Source organism: Amblyomma americanum, chromosome 7 (genome assembly GCF_052857255.1).
Source record: "Amblyomma americanum isolate KBUSLIRL-KWMA chromosome 7, ASM5285725v1, whole genome shotgun sequence".
NCBI classification, from domain to species: domain Eukaryota; kingdom Metazoa; phylum Arthropoda; class Arachnida; order Ixodida; family Ixodidae; genus Amblyomma; species Amblyomma americanum.
The window spans coordinates 66,903,197-66,922,554 of NC_135503.1; the positions used below are offsets into that span (position 1 = coordinate 66,903,197).

General features: G+C 50.2%; 1 protein-coding gene and 1 pseudogene across 9 annotated transcripts in view; one reads left to right on the forward strand and one right to left on the reverse strand.

The window, feature by feature from the left end:
- The window catches only part of LOC144099263 (cytochrome b5 reductase 4), a 178,657-nt gene that overhangs the window by 107,730 nt on the left and 51,569 nt on the right, over positions 1-19,358 (reverse strand). Inside the window, exon 3 of one of the 9 annotated variants that reach the window (XM_077632439.1) lies at positions 15,977-16,086. The exons of the other annotated variants lie outside the window; for them this stretch is intronic. The gene's annotated coding sequence lies outside the window, so the exon portion shown is untranslated. The remainder of the gene's footprint in view (positions 1-15,976; positions 16,087-19,358) is intronic. 9 annotated transcript variants of the gene reach the window in all.
- Positions 11,010-11,166, forward strand: LOC144099666 (U2 spliceosomal RNA; annotated as a pseudogene).

The following is a 19,358-nucleotide window of genomic DNA, read 5'->3' on the forward strand; positions in this document are numbered from 1 at the left end:
AGTGCACGTTAAAGAACCCCAGGTGGTCGAAATTATTCCGGAGCCCTCCACTACAGCATCTCTTCTTCCTTTCTTCTTTCACTCCCTCCTTTATCCCTTCCCTTACGGCGCGGTTCAGGTGTCCAACGATATATGAGACAGATACTGCGTCATTTCATTTCCCCAAAAACCAATTATTATCATTATTAACCCCGTGTTTGGCGCATGTAAGCCTTAGTCCCTTATGTGTGTGCACATAAGCCATTGAGACTGACATGCCTAAACGCGATGTTATACATGTCTGTTGTATTAACCAATACAATAACGCAGCACATATAACACAACACGCTTAATGGGACAATATTATTATAAGTACACCAGAGCGGGAATAAAGCCGAATTACTGCACTGAGGCCGTCCACGCCAAGAGAAAGGAAGCTCCTATTTAACGCACGTTTCATCGGTACAAAGCGCAAAGCTCATTGCGTCAACTAAGCCACGGCACGCAGCGAGCGGACGAAATCCTCAGCATCCTCAGCATCCCAAAGTCTCCTTCCCGGTACCTACAAGTGACGGCGCACCAAGACAGACACAATTCGAAACCGAAACCTGCATAAAGAAGAAAAAAAAACACGTCGCGGTCGTATCACCACGCCATGCAGCGCCAATCTCGAACCAAGACGCGCCGCACATGATGGGCGTTTCGTCACCTCGTGGTGTCGAATATACCGCGGCCCTCGTAACAAGCGCGAGACTGCAACAAAGCATAAAAAAATAGAGAAAGTGACAGACAAGGAGCTACTGAGAACAAGCTTTCTTTTTGACCTCCCGCCATTCCGGGGACGTTCAAAGGAGACATGCGAGACGACTTTCGCGCCAGTGCGAAACCAGCAAACGAGGAGAAATGAGGCCCTTACGCAAACGACAGTAAGGAAGCCAAAAAAAGAAGGCCCCAGAAAGTGTCGCCACAGGAGCATGCGATTCCGCGACTTTCTCAACTACCCTCCTGAACGGAACGCAGAAATCCGGCAGCACGGCAAAGGTCACGGAGCTATAACAACGCCAAGAAAGGAGATGGAAGTCGGTCCAGAAACTCAAGGAGCCATTGCACCACGCAACGGGCCCGGACCAGTGCGCTGGCTGAATTTCCCGAGAGAATTTTTTTTCCTCCGGCTCTATTGCTCTCTCGCCTAGACGCAATAATGACGCAGCGTAAGAGTATTTCAAGGGCCCGTGTTCCCCTTGTCGTTACAGCTAAAGTCAAGTGCGTGAAGTGACTATTATTGGCTTTTCCCACCAATCTTGTCACCGCTTGTTTTCATAGCCTGTACCTGACGACCGCAATTTCCAGTTTAAAAAAAAAAACGAGATTAAGGTACGACCAGCCACCTGACTCGACAATTCTGCGAAAGCAGTGGGATTTACTGTCCATGATTCATTTAATGCTTTGGCTCCAATGACTTGTTTTTACTGTAAGGTGAGGTTCCACACATCCACAAAATTTTTCTCTGGGGGGGGGGGGTGTAGGCGGGTGAAAGTGGGTGTTAAGTGATGGGTGGAGCTTCTGGAAAGCAACATCCTTCACCCTCCTCCTCCCCTGGATTTGAATTCCATTTCACCGTTACTTTTCCCTTCCACTGCTGCGTGGGCCCCTTATTGGGTGGAGCCTTGTGCAGGGTGGAGGATAGATGGGCTGTTGGCGGGTGGACCTTCTGGCAGGTATAGTGTTGGGTGGTAGACATGGTGGACGGCGCTTATGCGCTAAAGTGGCCGGGGATGTGATGGGGAGGAGGATCGAGGCGTTGGGTAAGTAGGAGGCGGGGAGGTGGCAGGTAGTTGGGCAACTGGAGAGCGGAGGCTTTCCGAGGCTACATACATACAAACAGACGTCGGCACTACCGCGCTGTGACACTGGTGCTGCTTTCACAGTAAAACACAGGACGCAGGCACGACTCACGAACAACGTCTGGTGTCCGAAAGAAACAAAAAAGAAACACCTGAAAGAAGAGAAAGACTTACCCCCCCCCCCCCCCCCCCACACACACACACACAAAAAGGAGCACACCAGTACCTGTGTACCTCGACTTTTAACTTTGAAGCGCGGGGCTTCTTACTGGTTAAAAGATTCGTTTATACATCTTTGCATTTAACAAAGAGCCTGCTTTTTAAGCCGTGCGTACGCCGGAAAGGAAAAAAAAGAACTTCCTGGCCGCATTTTTTTTTCGTTACAGCAAATCTGAACGAAGGCAGAAAAGCAAAAAAAAAGAAACGAGAGCTTCAGCGTACAGGAGGCGGGAGAACACTATCCTGGCCACTGTCTTAACTTTGCGAAAACACAGCCCACAACAGCCCAATTCTCGGCGGGATAGTAAAAACACCGGCGCCGAGAAAGGTTATAAAAAGAAGCCAGAAAATAAATTACATCTCCGCACACAGTGAAGGAAGACATACGCCATGTCACAAGAGCTATACAGTCGGGCCGGCGCAGTCTGCAGAAGGTAACAACATCCCTTTCCTTATATTTAAAGACAGAGAAAAAAAAATCATCCCGAAAAGCAAGAGAGCCTAGCCGACAAGACAGGGCAAAAGGACCGAAACTATCACTGGAAAGGAAGCTTGTTATCTCCGGCAATTCCCGAGAGGAAATAGAAAGGTGTGGTAGAATTTTTGTTTTTTCAACCAGCACTAAGACTCTTGGAACACGTGGCTGAGGAAAAGGGGCAGCGCAGGGATAAAACTGCCAGTTATTGGGCTCCGAACGAAAATACGGCAGTGAAGTTAAGAGGCGAGGAGAGAGAGGCAGGTGCACAGCCCCCTCTCCACCACCGCTCTTTCTCTTCCCAGCTCGTTCCCATCCGGCGCAATATTCCCTTCCCCCTCCCTTCCAGCTACTGCCTTCGCTGTTGGAGCAAGAGCAGCAGCAGTCGTTACTGCTCCATTGGACGCCACTCCTCCTTCCTCAGCCCACACATACGCAATAAACAAGGAAACAACCCACACACACACATTCCCAAAGACATACAGCCCCGCCCTCGCACGCTGTCCAGACTGGCAGCAATTGCGGTTTAACAACGCGGGCAGAGGCAGCAAGCAGCAACAGAGCGGCGGCGAAAGCAATCATCGCACGGAGGCGGCGGCGTGTTCGCTTCAATTCGCTACCCGCCCGCTGGTCCGATGCGGCGGGGAAGACGACACACGAGGCGGATTCCGCCAAAGTGGTTGCCACTACATGTTCGCCAGCCACGGGGCGTTCCTGCGGTGCTTCTGGAGGGTGTGCCGAAAGAGACGCGAACGTGCACGAAGCAGCAGGAAAGGAAGGAGAATGCGAAGTGGAGGAGGGCTTGATTGATGAGATCAGGCAATACTTTCTCGCTCGCGCTGACAGTTATACTTTCTCCCACGGCGGTATAGTCTTTCTGCATAGCGAAAGATGAAAAAAAATTATCCCAACAAGAAAAAAAACGACCACTGCCAGCTGCTATAACGTGGAAAAAACAAACAGGAACTTGCTAATACAGAAACAGAGTAGGCGATGCCTGGTGAAGCGTTATAAGGGCCGAGTAAGGCTAGAACGTAGCACGAAGGAAACCAGACGACCAAAACTAACGAGCAAAGCACATGTATATATGCGCTTACTGAGAAACAAATAATCAAGGCATTGAGAAACAAGACGGATAGAGTAAGGGAAATGTTGGCAAGAAAAAAAAAAGAGAAAGGGCCAAGTGCTAAGCGAACACACAAAGAGGTGCAACCCAGGAAGGCCACAGCAAACAGAGGAAAAAAAAAAGAAAGTGGTCGTGCGTGTGCAAACGTTGCCGCTGTCGCAACACTGCAGACCGAAAAGTTAGATTCCATCGCTCTCTTTCATCTCTCGCGCCCACTCGTAAGGTATCGAGGCCCATGTGCCGACGCTCAGGGCCAAGTTCGGAGGAATGCGGCCACAAATGCTACGTGAAAGGAGCTCAGCCACACGGTAAGCAAAAAAAGAAGAGAGAAAAAGAATGAAAAGCACACGCGGCACACGCGGCGTTCGGCGACGCGGTGGCGCAAGCCTAGACTGGAGGCACGCGAAACTGAAACCCGGCCTATAGGAAAGCCGAGGTCACGACCGGCGAGCTCTAACAGCTCACGGAGAGACGGGAATGCGACATGAGTACGGCCAAAACGACGAAAAGTAAGCGCACGTTATCATGGCGGATTCTAGCGGGCCGGTCTTTGCGAAATTCGATAAGAAGATAAGGTAGGAATAAGAGTATAGGTGCGCTCGATTAAAGAAAAAATACAGTTTGGCACATTGCACGCTAGGCTAATGAGTCCTTGCAAACACTATAGCGCAGAAAAGAAAGATGTGCGAAAGCTGGAAAAACGAATAATTAGGAATAAAATGGCTGAAGGCGGAGTCAAACTCAGTGTGCGCCTGCCGACCTCCTGTATGCAAGAATAGGCTTCCCTTTCGCGAGCTCTCGCAATTCCAAATGACCGATATCAAACTTAAGGAAGTTCCGCCCGAAGAATCAACTGGCGTCTCACTCCGCGCAGCCTCAAGTTGCTCGCCCCATAGATATATTTGCTTTACTGCAATAGACCGATATGCCGGTTGCCCCCCGTGACGCAACGACAATCTCACGCGCGCTGCTGTTACGCCTATGGGTTCGCGTCTAATAGTTGCGCTCCATACCGAGACTTAGCTCTTCCAATGTTTCAGCGGTAGCATTATAAATACACACTTTGGGGAAAGAGCGAACAGGAAATGCATACCTACAGCGTCGGTCACCTCTCGAAGGAACAGTCACACCACACTGCACCATTAGCCTTGAGGTCGCTTCGGTGCACACACCGCTGATGCTAAACATGCGCGCGTTCCTTTTCCTTTCGGAACTCATGTGGAACACTATAAATTAGTTACAACTAAAACCCTTTCCTGAGCAGCCATTTTAGACCAAGTTGCGCCAAACGTTTTTCGTCACGCAGCATCTTTTCCTCACTAACCACTACGCGGCTATCCCCTTTCGCCAACTGCCTGCAAGAGAAACCTCAAAAACAACCCATATAACTACAAAACACTGACTCAGGCTCAGCGATCCTGTGGAGCAGTATGCGAATATCACCAGACGTCAGCTTCCAACAGGCCCAATTGAATATTCTTGTAATCACTACACTCTAAACAGAAAGGAGTAAATAGGGAGTAAGCTGCCCTGTAGGGCACTGCCTTTTATAAAAAGAGTGCGCAAGAGAACAGCTTACGCTATTTTTACTACCATATAGGTGTAATCGCGTTTTCTCTCTCTCTAAGAACGTTCCACTAGTACCAGATAAGAGGCCCCATGTGTTGTAAATTTCCTTATCATTCGTGTCGATCGCGCCGCACTTGCGCAAAGCTCGCTGTTTGCTCATTACTCAGCTCTTACGTGTGAATACCACTTTCTGGCCTACCAAGCACGTCGCAGTCGAGGGCTCCGGGTTAATTCATGCCACCAGGTTTTCCACAGCGTGTACCTAAATCTCAGTAAGCGAGAGTTTTCGCACGTCGCTTGCACCACCGAACAGCGGCCGTCGTGGGCGGGAACCGAACAACTTACGTCGTGCTCAACAGCAGAGCATCATCACGGTTACTCACTTCACTCGCCTCTTTTCCTTTTAGATCCCATCATCCCTTGCACCCAATGCAAGGCAGCCAGCCGGAACACCCTTCTGGTTAACCTCTTTCTTTCTCTCTGAAGCCAATGGGCTCCTTCAGTGAGGGCCCACCCAACCATTATATGCATTAAACATTTTTTTACCCTCTCTCTCTTTAATAGCCACTGAGCCATGTACAGGCGGCAGCAGATGTTAGCGTGATACAGATGTGAAGATTGAAAACTATTTTCCCGCAGTCACGCAAGCCAAACGCGGGAAATGCCAGCAGGGGCCAAGAGATGTGCATGCCAAGAGGCGCTGTAATCCGTAAACGCATCCCGTAAACTTTTGCTGCCGACTGTAGGTACCGCGGCGCGCCAGGCACCGAAGCTTCACGAAGAGTCACCCTTTCTGACACTAAGACAGCGCAATGCATCCCAAGTCACGCAGTAACTACTACTCACAAAGCAGTAAGAAAAAAAGCGGCAACAACTAACGGCGAAAGCTGATGAACGGCAAAGACACTGCACCAGCGTAATCCCACCGCGCCGGAAATGCTACGCAAAGCTTCGAGGCATCTCCTATCGCTTCAAAGTACGCTCATCGCTTTCCTGTCGGGATCAGAAGCATGCTCAAACGCTTTGTGGATCGATGGCAGCACAGCAGCAACCTCGCAGATCGAAGCTTTAAAACGCGGAAAATCCCGGCACCGATCAACGGCGCTTTGGAAACGCTCAATCGCCAGTGCGCCCTGTCTAGAGCATTTCTTTTTTCTTCTTTTTCTTCGTTCCAGGATCCCCGTTTTCCGTCAGGCGATCTATAAGGCTGATGATAAAAATAAGGCGAAGGGGCGAGGAGGCTCCCGTCCATAATGCTCTCGCCCTCCAGGTTCATAAATAACACAGCGATCCCCTTGCACGGCGTGAAACGAATACTCAAGTCGGAAGCTGGTCGGAACCGAGAGGCCGCCGCAGATCATTCGACGGACAAGCTGGTACCTCGAGCTGTTGCCCATAGTGGAACGGTTACCGCGCCTTTCCTTTCTACGTCACTTCCTCCTTATTCATCGGCTGGGTACGCTTCCGGTCGCCGCCGTGCCACATAGCTCAGCGCTCCGTAACCGTGCAAATGAGGCTACCAACATCCCTCCAGAGGAAGCCATGCTCTTAAAACATAAGGGGTAGCGTAGCACTACAAAAGTTCCACATGTTTGTCGCGTGAGGGTAGTCCTGACCATACGCACGTTTCCTTTCTTGAAACGTCCGCTCCATCACTTAGTCTTCCTTCGCCACGAAAGATATCGTGTTGAAACGGCGCAAGGGGTTTCGCGTCAAAGCATCAAAATACTAAGCGACCTCAGGCCGTCCCGTCGGGAGAACCTTTGTTGTTTAATTTTTACTCGTCTTGACCGCGCCACGTTAATTGCCTGGTCACGTGTTTATGTGTGCCCGGAGGCCGACACAAAATAAATTCAAATTGTTTCACGACATGACCGATGTTAGCAACAAACTCTACCGTCATTATATCTTGCGCCAGCTGCACGCCCAGAGCCAAAAAACCACGTAGCCAGTGCATAGTCATCGCGGGTAGGCCTGCAACTGTAGCTTCTCCGCAAAATCACTCCTCGTGAGGAGAAGCCTACCCCAGAAGTTGCCGCTTTTAAAGGAACCGGAATGGGGAAACGCTAAGTTGCTGGCATGCTGGATTTGTGTCCCGACAAAAAAAAAATACAAGATTTATGTCAAATACAGACCTTTTACGATAAAGGCATTTAGGTAAAAGGAAGAGAGACAAGTATCAACACATAAGGTGAACTCCTGTGACTGCACCCAGTGGCTACAGTTGGTTTATGCCTTTCTATACGCACCACTATTTAGACCACCGACTGCGTCGACATCGGGCGAAAACATCGCGGCAAGGGCTGATGAAATAAGAGTGGGCTGCATGCTTCGCACCACACAGCCCACTCGGCCTTTGCGAAGGTTTCGCACGCACCAACTTCAGGAGATGAAGCTCTCACGGACGTATCGCGCACTTCAGGGCTCGTAGGGCTCGCACTTCAGGGCTTGTAGCTCGCACTTTAGGGCTCGCGCATTTGTGGGCTCGGTGGCATTATCCGAGGCGCAGTGATCAACTATGACCTGGCCTTCACAGCGACGTTCCTGCAAGTGTAGGTACTCATAAGCGGTGGCCTTCCAATGCAAACCGGACATTTTATTTCGACGACGTCATCAGCACGATGCCCGCACGTTCCCAAAGCTGCGCTGAGCCGGGGCGCAATTAAGCCGGCTAATTCATCGCACGTGCCGTCTTCGGAGGTACAGCGGGCTGTTTTTTCCCGTTTGCTCCGTCATAATTGCTCACTTGCACTTTATTTCTTGCTTTACCCTTGCATTGTTTATCCTGTTACCACTTTTATAGTAGCTTGTGAAAGATTACAGTATCTGTAAATAAATAATTAAGCAAGTAAATAAGCAAATAAAAAATCACTTGGAGGTCAAGGGCTCCCCAGGCTGCAGGTGCACTTAAATTAGCTCTCCCCGTTTTTTTTTTTTTTTACCACGCATTAAGTTATCAAGATTGAAGACATGAATGGAGATGACAGGACTTTTTTTAAAGGCAGTGTGGAGGAAAGGCACAAGAGGTCACACTTCGGGTCAACAGAGCCCAGGTGTACCAGAAATGTGAAGGGAGAGGGGCCCGTTGAGCGTAGGCGGCGTACCCCGCACACACCTTAGCACGACGAGGCAGTACCGCCGCACGGAGCAGTACAGAACTCATTGTTCACCCAGCTGCTTCCGATGGGACGGCGTTGTAAGCACCAAACGCAGCGGCGCGAGTTTTAACGGCACTCTCGCGCTCTGTAGTGCAGAAATCGGTGAAGTACAAACCAGCTCCTCCAGACAGAGTCTTAGCCGTAAGGACCGGAAATAGAGCCCGTTCTGACCAGAACGTCGTCGCAAAAACAGCGCCTCAGCCGACGATGACCGGGGCTGTTGTTGGCCTTCCCCGCAATGCCGGCAGGGTTGCCGGGCGGGTTTCAGACCTCTGAATGTGGAGCCTCTGACTCGGTTGTGAGCGCGTGACATTTTTCGCCACAAAAATGACGCGGAGCTCATCATGTCGCGCGGGGAAGCAAACGAGGGTGAGGACAGGCGACTTAATTTGCGATTTTCTCCGAAGCAACCCAGAAAAAAATGCCGTCAGGGTAAACCGAGATTTATCGGCCAGTTAAACTTCACTCTGTTATTCTTCTTTAGTGTCGCTTGAAAGGTATCGTGCCGACTGGTAGACATCGCTGAGCCGAAGACAAGGACCTATGAAACTAATGCTGTAAAAGACCACACAACAAACAAGTATAAAACAGCCACTCAAAGTAAAGGGTGCCAGGATGAGTTAGAAAGCCTATATGCTTTGGCAGTAAAGCAAGAAAAAGAAACAAAGATAAACCATGCCCTCCCGGGCTGTCCTCAGGCACCGCGAGTATGCATATAATGTGCTAAATAAGCAACTACTTGGCGCCACAGTGTATTTTTTTTTAAAGGGTCATCATCGAGGAAACGCGAGTCGGGAAGAAGAGTGGTTCTTATCAGCGGTCTCTGCAGTGAAATCTCGAGGCCATTCTAGCATGCCAATCCCGATTCCCGACGCGGAAACTGGAGATCAAACAAAATAAGTAATACTAAAAGCAATCAGCGGCTGTGAAGAGACTGGCGCTCGAGAAAGCTGCTTGGCTGTTTTGGGGTCAGCACATAAAATACAACCTAAACAGCACACGAAGCCGCAGTTTTAATTTCGTCCAAACTGCGACGGCTGCGATCAGCAAAGAAGGAGTGCCATACGAGCATCGACGCCTCGGCAGCAAGGCCTTCCTTAACTTTTCATTTCTTTTACCAATGGATAAAGACGCCAGTACAGGTAGGGAAAAACGCTACAGAACCAAATAAGTCAGGTGTTCTCGTTCGCAGTCGCGGTTCGCTCCGAAACTTCCAAGCACGCCGCCAAAGCAGCGGGATATTAATTACAATCGGGCCAGACTGCGCACGGCTCGCGACTTGCGACTAAGCAGATTTTTTTTACCGAGCCGACGAATCTCGTGCTGGCCGAGAGAGTGAGGCGCGGGGAAGGAAACAATCAATTATTTGCATCTCTCGTTTGCATACAGACCGGTGCCAGTGGTTTCCTGCATTTGAGCATCGATCGAAACGCACTCGAGAACGGCCCCTTGGCGCCGTTTGGTCCGGTCAGGAGCAGCCAGACACGAAACCGGCCCGCCGAAGATATTTTAGCGAATGACGCCGCTTACTTGGCCATTTGGCCCGGTAGTCCAATGTTTGCATAACGTCATCAAACTAGCTGAATACGCGGGGCGCCCTCCCGAAACGGCAAACGATCGGTAGGTATTGCGAAGGAATAACCCGTCGTCGTACTTCGCGCCAATAGCTTTGGTGCGTATGATCGATATCACCTTCTTCGACCGCTGTTCCCTTCAAGTCCACAAACGACAGCGAGACATATAGCTCCCAAATTGGCGCTGTACATTAAGCTGTAATTTACTTAGCTTTCGATCTATTTCGATTAAGGCAAGTCTATGAATGCAGGACGTGAAGCTTCCTGTACCAAAGTCGTCAGTAGAAAAAGAAAAGTAAAAAGCAAGACAGACAATTTCACTGTTTCAACGATTTCAAGAAACCGGAATACTCGCCGCCCGAGGCGGATGGGCTCGCAACTTCAACTCCTGCAAATGTTTGTCATTTTGTTTATTTATGGCCCACAGCAAACCAAGTATTTGCATTGTTTATTGTTGTGCTTTCTCAAGATCAGGAGTCAAAGTTGCACAAAATTCAAACTGAAGTTTCCCTGTGCCGACCAATTACCGCGGTCTATAACAAAGACGCCGATTTCACTATGAAAACGGAGCTTTTACAAGTTATAAAATAGGAGGGGCGGGGGTAGGGGGGAGGGGAGGGAGAATGAATTATCGCAGACGCCACCATTGGATGATTTCGCAAGTAAACTGTGTGCATCTGTGCATCTGCACAATATTTTTTTTTCCCCGTGCGGAGATCACGGGGTCCTTCTCGGTGTACATGTCCCGAGTTTGAGTCTAGAGGCGGGATAAATTTTGAAGCCAAAGCTTCATTACGCTAGGTGTAGCCGATTACGCCGTGCGTTGCCGGTTGACCTTCAAGTGGGACACGGGTAGAGAGCGATAGAATAGGCCGCAGCGTTCATTGGGTGACCAACCTCTCGCGATAAACCAAACTACCACCTGTCACGGTGGCAGGGTGGGCGCGCTGCCTATCCAGTGTGCGGAACGCACTCAACGTTACAGACTCCAAGCTGCGTCTACCTGCCTCAAACATCACAGCTTTCACTCTCTAACCGGGTTCAACAGTAATTAAACCGCAGCTAATCCTTTACTGCACTTTTTTTTAGCCATAAATTTGAGTATCTGTTACGGGTCCAATTAGACTTATTTTTGGAAATGTGGCGGGAAGTTTGAAGGATGCTTCACTTCCGCCACCTGTCGGCCCGGTATTGCACTACCTCCGGGATCGGCCTTGTCTTTAGCGCGTCTGTACTATCCTGTCTTCCTATCCCATCTTTCAACTCTCCTACTATCTGCACGTGGTAGCGATTGTGGCTCGGCTTGAGCCAGTGAGCAGGCCTGTGCACTTTCCTTTTCTTTCTTCCTGGCAACAAGACAGACAGACATCCATAAATGCGTCTTTCCCGGCCGGACAGTCACCAACAGAGCCAAAATGAGCCACAAAATGGATCTTCACTGAGGACGAATAATGCACAGAGTTCTCCTCAGTAAACCTTTTAAAACAGAAAACGAACAGAATAATGGACAACTAAGGCGATTCTGTCCCACACCATTGCGTCCAGCTATTGCTTTACGGGATATACCCTGAAAAAGAAACCTAGCTACGCTGGGCTTCTGCCATCTTGGCTAACTTACCCCTTTAACTCGTCTTGGCCCAAGCAGGAGGGTGCCTCAACCACAATTAAAGACACACTCAAAGCAGCGCAGCAATTCCATCGCTGGGAAGAAACAAAAGACTCCGAATGGAAAAAGAAAACGATTTAATTCACTCGCAAATCCCGGCAAGACGACGTATTCTCGAGCAATGTAAGGGACACCTGCGTGCTTACTGCAGCAACGACCAGGCATATCCTGGCATACCGAACAGTTGGCAACATCTCATTTCCCGTATTCTAATTACGCAATGCCTGCTACTTGTGTGTGTGTGTAAGTGCGCGCACGTGCGTGCGTGCGTGCGTGCGTGCGTGCGTGTGTGTGTGCAACACCACATCGGTGGCCTAGTCGTTTTAGCATCCGCCTCGCATGCGGTAGGTGTGGGGGTCGATCCCCAGTGCCACCGCGTACCCACTAGTGATAAAATGTGAAATGTGTTCAGGGTGAAGTGCTTGGGAAATGGGTCTTTGACCCCACCTTGAGTAGAAGAAAAATATCTTGTGCCATGGCGCTCTTTGGCCACAGATGCCCTTGCACCATAAACATCTATAATCATCATCATCATCAACACCAAGAAATATCGCACCCCCCTTCAAAGCACATACTGGCGTCAGAGTAACATGCGAAGATAAAATTACACCTCAAGGCCCTTTTTTCTGTGCCACCACAGAGATGCGAGCACGTTTCTGGGCGTCTTTATACAATAAACAAGAACAAAACGGCACAAGCAATAACTGCACCGCCAGGGAACAGTTTCGCAGAGCCCCCTTTTGAATTATAACACGCCGTTAGGAGCATGGCGCTCATCGAATTTCTCGCTACGACCCAGAAACAGCAACGAGGCCGCTCGGGAAGCCGTCGGGTATACGCGGGACGAGAACAATGAAATTCCGCAGACACTGCTCAACCCGAGGTCACCGCGAGCACCGGCGAATTTCAGAACCCGCCAAGGACCCTCCCCTCCGCTTGCGAGCCACTTATTCGCACGGCCTTTCGCCTCCTCCCTCTCCGCTGAGTCCTGTCACCCGCAAATTCTTCCGTCTCTGCTCCGGCGGAGGAAACGGGCGCTGTCGTCAAGCGAACGTGCACGTGCACCGCCGCACGCAGCGTCAACGACCGCGCGTTCCCCAATCGTGACACCGAGCGACGCAAACGACGTGGGGGTGGTGAAAAGGGGCATTAGCGGGTCGTTGCGTCTGTCGTAAGCGACATTTCAAACACGCGCGCCCCCCTCGTGACCTTCTCTCCCCCCACCCTCCTTTCCGCCTTTTCTTTCTCCTTTCCCTTGGAAGCTCCTTTCTCTTCGCAAATGTCCCGCGATGGCCCATTTCGACCGCGCGTAGACAGGAACCGAGGCAGCGGCGCGGCGGCGTTTAGACAAGGACGGCCTCGATGGGGGCGCCGTAAATAATGACCCGCGTTTGCAGCCGGCTGCCGCAGGTCGGCGCGCGTTAGGACCTTGGTTAGCGTGCCGGAAAAAACTCCATCATCTTGGCGGTCAAAACAAGCTCGCTCCCGGCCAACGGGGCTGAGCGCGCAAGCACGCGCGTGAAAAAGAAAAGCGGTAGAAATAAATAAAAGAAAACGGCGACGTGAACACGCTCGCGTGTGCAGCCCCGTCGCTCCGCCAGACAGAAGGGCTCAGGGAAAGCCGCTTCGCTAGAACGTCAACTACAGCTCATTTCGAAACATCTGAAGCACTGCTTGCCTGCGTTGTTTTTAAATCACGGGGCTTAGGAAACCAGCCGCAAAAACCGAAAAGATTTCTCTTTTCACTAATTTAATACCAAGCCATTAACTACGGTACAGCCCAGCAGAAAGCAACAAGAGCGATGTACTACTAATGCAGTCTGATTGGTGACAACAGAAGAAGAAGAGAGCTCTACTAATGCGACAGCATTACTTTGCTCATTGTACGAAGACCCCGCCGTCATGAGAAACCCGTGGCCGAAACGCGGCAAGCTAATGACGTCATGACCCTTCCTGGAGCAACAAGCTGCCGGCGTCCCCATCACCACGTACAGCCCCCATAAAAAGTATATGGCCCAAGTTGTTCGCTTGTGAGGCCTGCTCCATGCCTCGTTATGCATCCTCAGCGACCATAATCCCTAGAAAAGATAAATGGCTTCGCGTCCTCAATAATCCAATGCTTTGAACTGATAGATGTGCTAGGGAGCCCAGCTAAACAGCTGAGAAACATACGCCTAAAGCTGTGTACTTTTGACAGGGGCTGTACCTCAAAGCGCGATTGCGGTGTCCACTGATTCAGGGAGCCAGTTATGCGCCTAACATTTCCTCAAAATCAACGTAGTCTAAACCGAATTCCGCTGCTCTTGAGAAAAGAAAAGGTACATAACTGCCTCAATTTGTAGATGAACGCCAAGCCTACTCACAGCGCGATTGAGGTGTCCACTGACCCAGAGAGCCAGTTACACTTGCTCTCGCCTTTACACGCCATAACAATTGCCAAGGTGCCCCCCTAATTTTTTGGGCAGTAGAGGAGATTTGAAAAACCCAACGTCCAGCGTCTTTGCCAGTTTTTTCACTCAGTATAGTTGACATGCTCGTTTCATGCGTGTGGCTAAAATTTACCTGCCGCAAAACTTGACATTAAAGTTATCCACAAGTCGGAGAGATATTGAAGGGCGCCACCAGTGAGAAAACAAAAGATTCGCAACCTTTATCATTTAGACGTACGAACCCTGGTCCTGAAAGGATAATTTCTGCAGACAAAAAGCTTGCCTGTCCAAAGGAGAATTAAACACAGGTAAGAAGGGGTCTGCCAGAATTGGTAGCTAAAGGAATGTCCTTCGCCTTCATTTTAGCCTCACTAAACGTGTCAAATAAATTACTGCGGCGCTTGATTCAATGACGAAGGAACAAGGAAATAGGCACAGAACTGGATCAGAATCTACCTTCGTGACACACCACGTCGGACACCGCACTCACGAGCGCGCATGTGGTGAGGTGTGCAATCGGCAGAGCAGAAATGTCTAATTAACCTAATTAAGCAACGACAACTACATTAATTAAGAAGGCACTGGCTAATTAAGGACTCAAGGAAACGAATAAGAAAAGAAATAAACACAGATGGACGCGCTATTACCGGGACAGGCACGCGCACACGCAAACGAGAGCGCTACGCCTTAACAACCAATAAGCCCTCACGATGGCTCAGTGGCTTTGACATTCGGCTGCTGAACAGGTGCCCGCGGTTACGAATCCCAGCTTGCGGCGTCTATACAACTCAAATGAGGCGAAACACAAAACCTTACAGGTACCGCAGGACGTGAATGGACGTTGAACAGCCTCAACTGTTCGGAATTAATCGGGAGCCCTCCACTACAGCGTCACTCGCAGCCCTAACTTTAGCAACTGTTAAAGTTTAACAATTTTTGGTAAATGAACAGCGCACACACGGCGACCGCAGGAACAGGAGCAGCGCATTTCACTCAACGTCTTGAACGCTGTCGACTGCGACACGGCGTTAGTCATCGAGCCCACCGATAGATGGCACCACTTCTGCGACGGCACAGAGAAGGCGCGTTAAACGAGGTGTAAATGACAGAGCAGCGTGGAACGTTCAACTTACGGTCGATTGACGGCAGCCTGCAACGTCGCGGAGGCGTTGCTCACCCGTCTGCTGCTGGGAGGAGGCAGCGAAGTAGCAATACCCAGAAAAGCAAGATGAACGGTTCACGAAGCGAGACATAGTAAAAATCCAACAACTGCGCGCCAATCATTCTGACACCAGATATCGACGCGCCGTCTAGACGTAGTCGAGACAGCAGGTGCCAAAATGTATTCACGCCAAAACAAAAGGCACTAAAACAGAAAAAAAACTCTCTCGGTCACACGAAAATCTTGAATATTAAATATATTTTTCAACCATAAAGATCACAATAGAACTAAAAGAAATTAAACACATCCCCTTGGCGCGTATATATAAATCGATTTCTCCTTCCCCATAAGATAGAGCCGCCTTAGGCCATAGGCGCAAGCAGACAATCTTATGCCAAACGAAAGAATGGTCGACTGCACGCAGTGTGAAAAACAAAACAGTTCCTTTGTCTCTCCAACAGTCGCTGTTCTCTAACCAGACATACCCCGAAGCCTAGGGGCAGAGTAAGTCAACATCAGCAGCACGAACACAAACGAAATAAGTGGTTTTCCATCTATGCAGACGGTATGCAAACAGTGGTGACCGTGGAGACCGAAACGAAACCAGACGCTTGGTTATCGATAACGCAACTATAACCGAACCTGCGGGGCCGCCTAAAAAGACAGCATGTCGTTAAAAGCTCTGCCATTTGCCACCCTCACGCTGAGAAAAAATCGAACACGAACAGACAGAAAAAGACACGAGGCGAAAATCGAAGAAAACTGTCACACATACCAAAAGGGTTGAAGAGCGGCTCCCTCGGGCACCGTGGCTGCTCAGCCGCCAAAGCACAAAACTCGCAAACCACTCGACTGAGCCAGTGAAAATTGGCAACGTCTTTTTGGCTGTCACAAAAAAAAAAACAGCACAAGGAACTACATATAGAGGGCGCAGGAAAAAAAACAGCGAATATACAAATATAAAACGCGAAGTTTCAGTGGACGAAACAAGAAACAGCGCAGCCAACCACGACTCACAAATGAAGGTATCAGCCACGCTGGGGGAGAGGGCGAGCGTTGGGTAAAGAGAAACGAGGGAGAGTTCAGTGATTTCACAAGGCCAGGAAAAGCAACGCGGTGGTGGCTTTCCAAGTGCTTCACCCCAACGATCAATTATCTATGAACCTTAAATAGAGCGCGAGTGCTTATGAACTGTCAAAGCAAGCTTTACAGAGTAGCTGTTAGCAGATTATTCCTGCCGTATACGTCGGCGTAGTAGCACGGCTCGTCACGTGACCAGCGCCGTTGCGCCACCGGGCGAGTTTTCCACGTGACCGCGCCGCCGACGCAACCTTACGCCATGCCGTAAACGCATCCGTCCAGGCGCAGAAACCTCCTAGCCGCCCACGTGACTCGCACACCGTGACGTCACCACAAGTATGCCTCGAAAGGAAGATGAGGAGGAACGGCAAATGGCAAAAAGACATTAACGAGAAGCATCACTATCCAGGAATTTTTGTTTGTTTGTGAAGGAATGAGCCTAGTCTCAGAGGCGCATGAAAGCATCGCTGCCCACATCAGCTCGTACATACCCCGTAGAGTATCTGTTACGGGTCCAATTGGACTTATTTTTGGAAATGTGGCGGAGAGTTTGAAGGATGCTACACTCCCGCCACCGGTTGGCCCGGTATTGCACTGCCTCTGGGATCGGCCTCGTCTTTAGCGCGTCTTTACTATCCTGTCTTTCTATCCCATCTTTCAACTCTCCTACTATCTGCACGTGGTAGCGATTGTGGCTCGGCTTGAGCCAGTGAGTAGGCCTGTGCAGTTTCCTCTTCCTTCTACCTTGCAACAACCGACAGACAGAAAACCACTCGTCAAAAGAAGCACGAATAGCAAAGCATGAAAAAAAAGAAGGCAAAGAAATCGACTTTATTTCACAAAAGCGAAAAGGGAAAGTGGGAAAAAAAGCTGTACAAACACAGCACGCACAATCGAGACCACCTCCCCCAAGGCAAAATGCAGCAATGATAGCTAAGACGCCCCGTGTAAGAATCAAAACAAGCCACAGTTGCATTTTTCTTTCCAGCACTCAGCCGTCTTCATTTTATTAAAACAAAAACACGTTTCTAGACTACTAGCCTTGTCCCATAGACGGACACCACCACACTGGGTACGCGTCGTGCGGATGCGCACCTCTTGCCGCTTGCCTCCACACCGGAAGGTTCCAAGTCATGCATGCAAGATCGAACGACGGCGGTCGAAAAAGAAGCAACTTTACAGCATGCATCCAAACTTGCCAGAAGACGTACGTACGTTCCCTGCGCTGCCCCTGCTGCACTGGCCTTTCAAGATGCCTAAATGCAAGCAGCGGTCAGACGCACACGCCGGGGTCGATCAAAAGATCGTCCCGAGACCAAGATAGATCGAGTCCAATAACCTTCCCCTCACGGGCAGAGCCCTCCGCAACACGGATCGCTTTATAAGCAGTTTCGCAGTTTGCATTCACCACACCTCAGACGCCGACGCTGATCTGGGAAACGCATCGGGAACAGCACACGTACCAGCCAAAGATAACCCCGTGCAAAGAGTACATCACAAAAAATAAAAAGGTTTCTCGTCGACGACGAAGCGCGACTGCTCCCAGAGGAGAAAAACCATGAGCACATTTGGGCTGCATGGCGGCGACTGCATTTCACTGAACGCAGTATTGTTCCTTTTTTTCTTTTTGTTCTCCGTTCTTTTTTTTTTTTTTCAGGAGCCAGCTTTTTTGCGTTCAGTGTACTTCAAAAGTTTCCGGACCACCTCTCCCACGTAAGCGGAAGCGCCACTGATCCGCACGCGCACTGCGCGCGCGGTCATGACGCGCTTTCAGGAAGCTATACAATCTCGAGAAAGAAAGGTACGAGGTTCAATCCCCAGCGGGTCCGGCAGTACCCGCCTCCCGTTTTCCAATGGTACAAACGTTCATCTGGCCCGGTGCGCGCATTCCCCTGGAGTGAATTGCTTGAAACAAAAAAAAATGGCCTTCTAACCCTCGCGCATGCCAACAACCCGTAAGCCACGTTACTATGTGGCCAAACCGCCCCTGAAGCTTCCCTTCAAATAAAAATCATTATCGACAAACCGGGAAAAAGACAGCCATCGATTGAGAACAACGAGGCAAGATGAAGAAAAGCGACGATGCAACTTGGACGACACTGGCCAAGGGCGGAAGTGCAGGCAAACCACCTCTAAACAGAAAGGAGTAAAAAAGGCGAGTTATCTGCTCTCTCTATAGCGCACACCATTTTTACTCCCATTTAACCGCATTCGCACTTAGAGTGCATCGCTTCGCAAAGCGCACCCGGGGGATACAGCATGGAGCGAAGGCAGGAGCGCCACTTTCGAAGCGAGGACGCGCAAAATAGAAGCCTTCCCTCCCTATACGCAAGCATATGCACAGCGCGAGAACCCGAAAGATTTTCTGCAGCGAGATCGTTCCAACAAAGCGAGCGAATGGCAGCGCCCGGCCGTGTGTTTCGAGACGTAAGCGCATGCTCGCTTGGTTTCTGAATATATACCCAGGCACGGGGGCGCTCGCTGTCACGACGGATCTCATTTTAAATACCCGTCCGCAACATAAAGAACCCCGCAAAGAACCGGCCGAGAAAAGCAGCGGCGCTACTCAGGACGAAAAAAAAAAACAGTAATGACAAACCGAGTGACGAGAAAGGAGACAGAAGAGGCTCGTCTCGTTTTAAAAAAAAACAAATTGAAAAATGAAACGACAAAAGAAAGAAGAAAAAGCGAAGACGGGGTGGGGAACAGGCGTGAGGCGAGAAAATAATTCAAGATCGCTTCCCTCGACCTCGGTCTGCCCCGCCTTCTTCCCCTCATTCAGGCGACCCCGGGCGTCGCGCCCTTTGAGATTATGATTGGTGACGGCGCGCGCCACTGCCCCGGCGTCATTAACGAAAGGAGCCGTTTTTGCAGAGTTCGCTTCCTCGCCAGCTTCTTTTACATTTTTATTTCCTCTTCACCAGCGTCCCTGTCCATGGCTTTCTTTCGGGCTCGCGCGAGAAGAAAGTGCTCGACGTTATCGGACCTCGCGTCAACGACGGCGCGCTAGCCCCGTCGGCAAGAAAAGTCTGGCCCGCTGGCACGGGGGTCTGACATAACTGCGCGAGGGCGCGAAC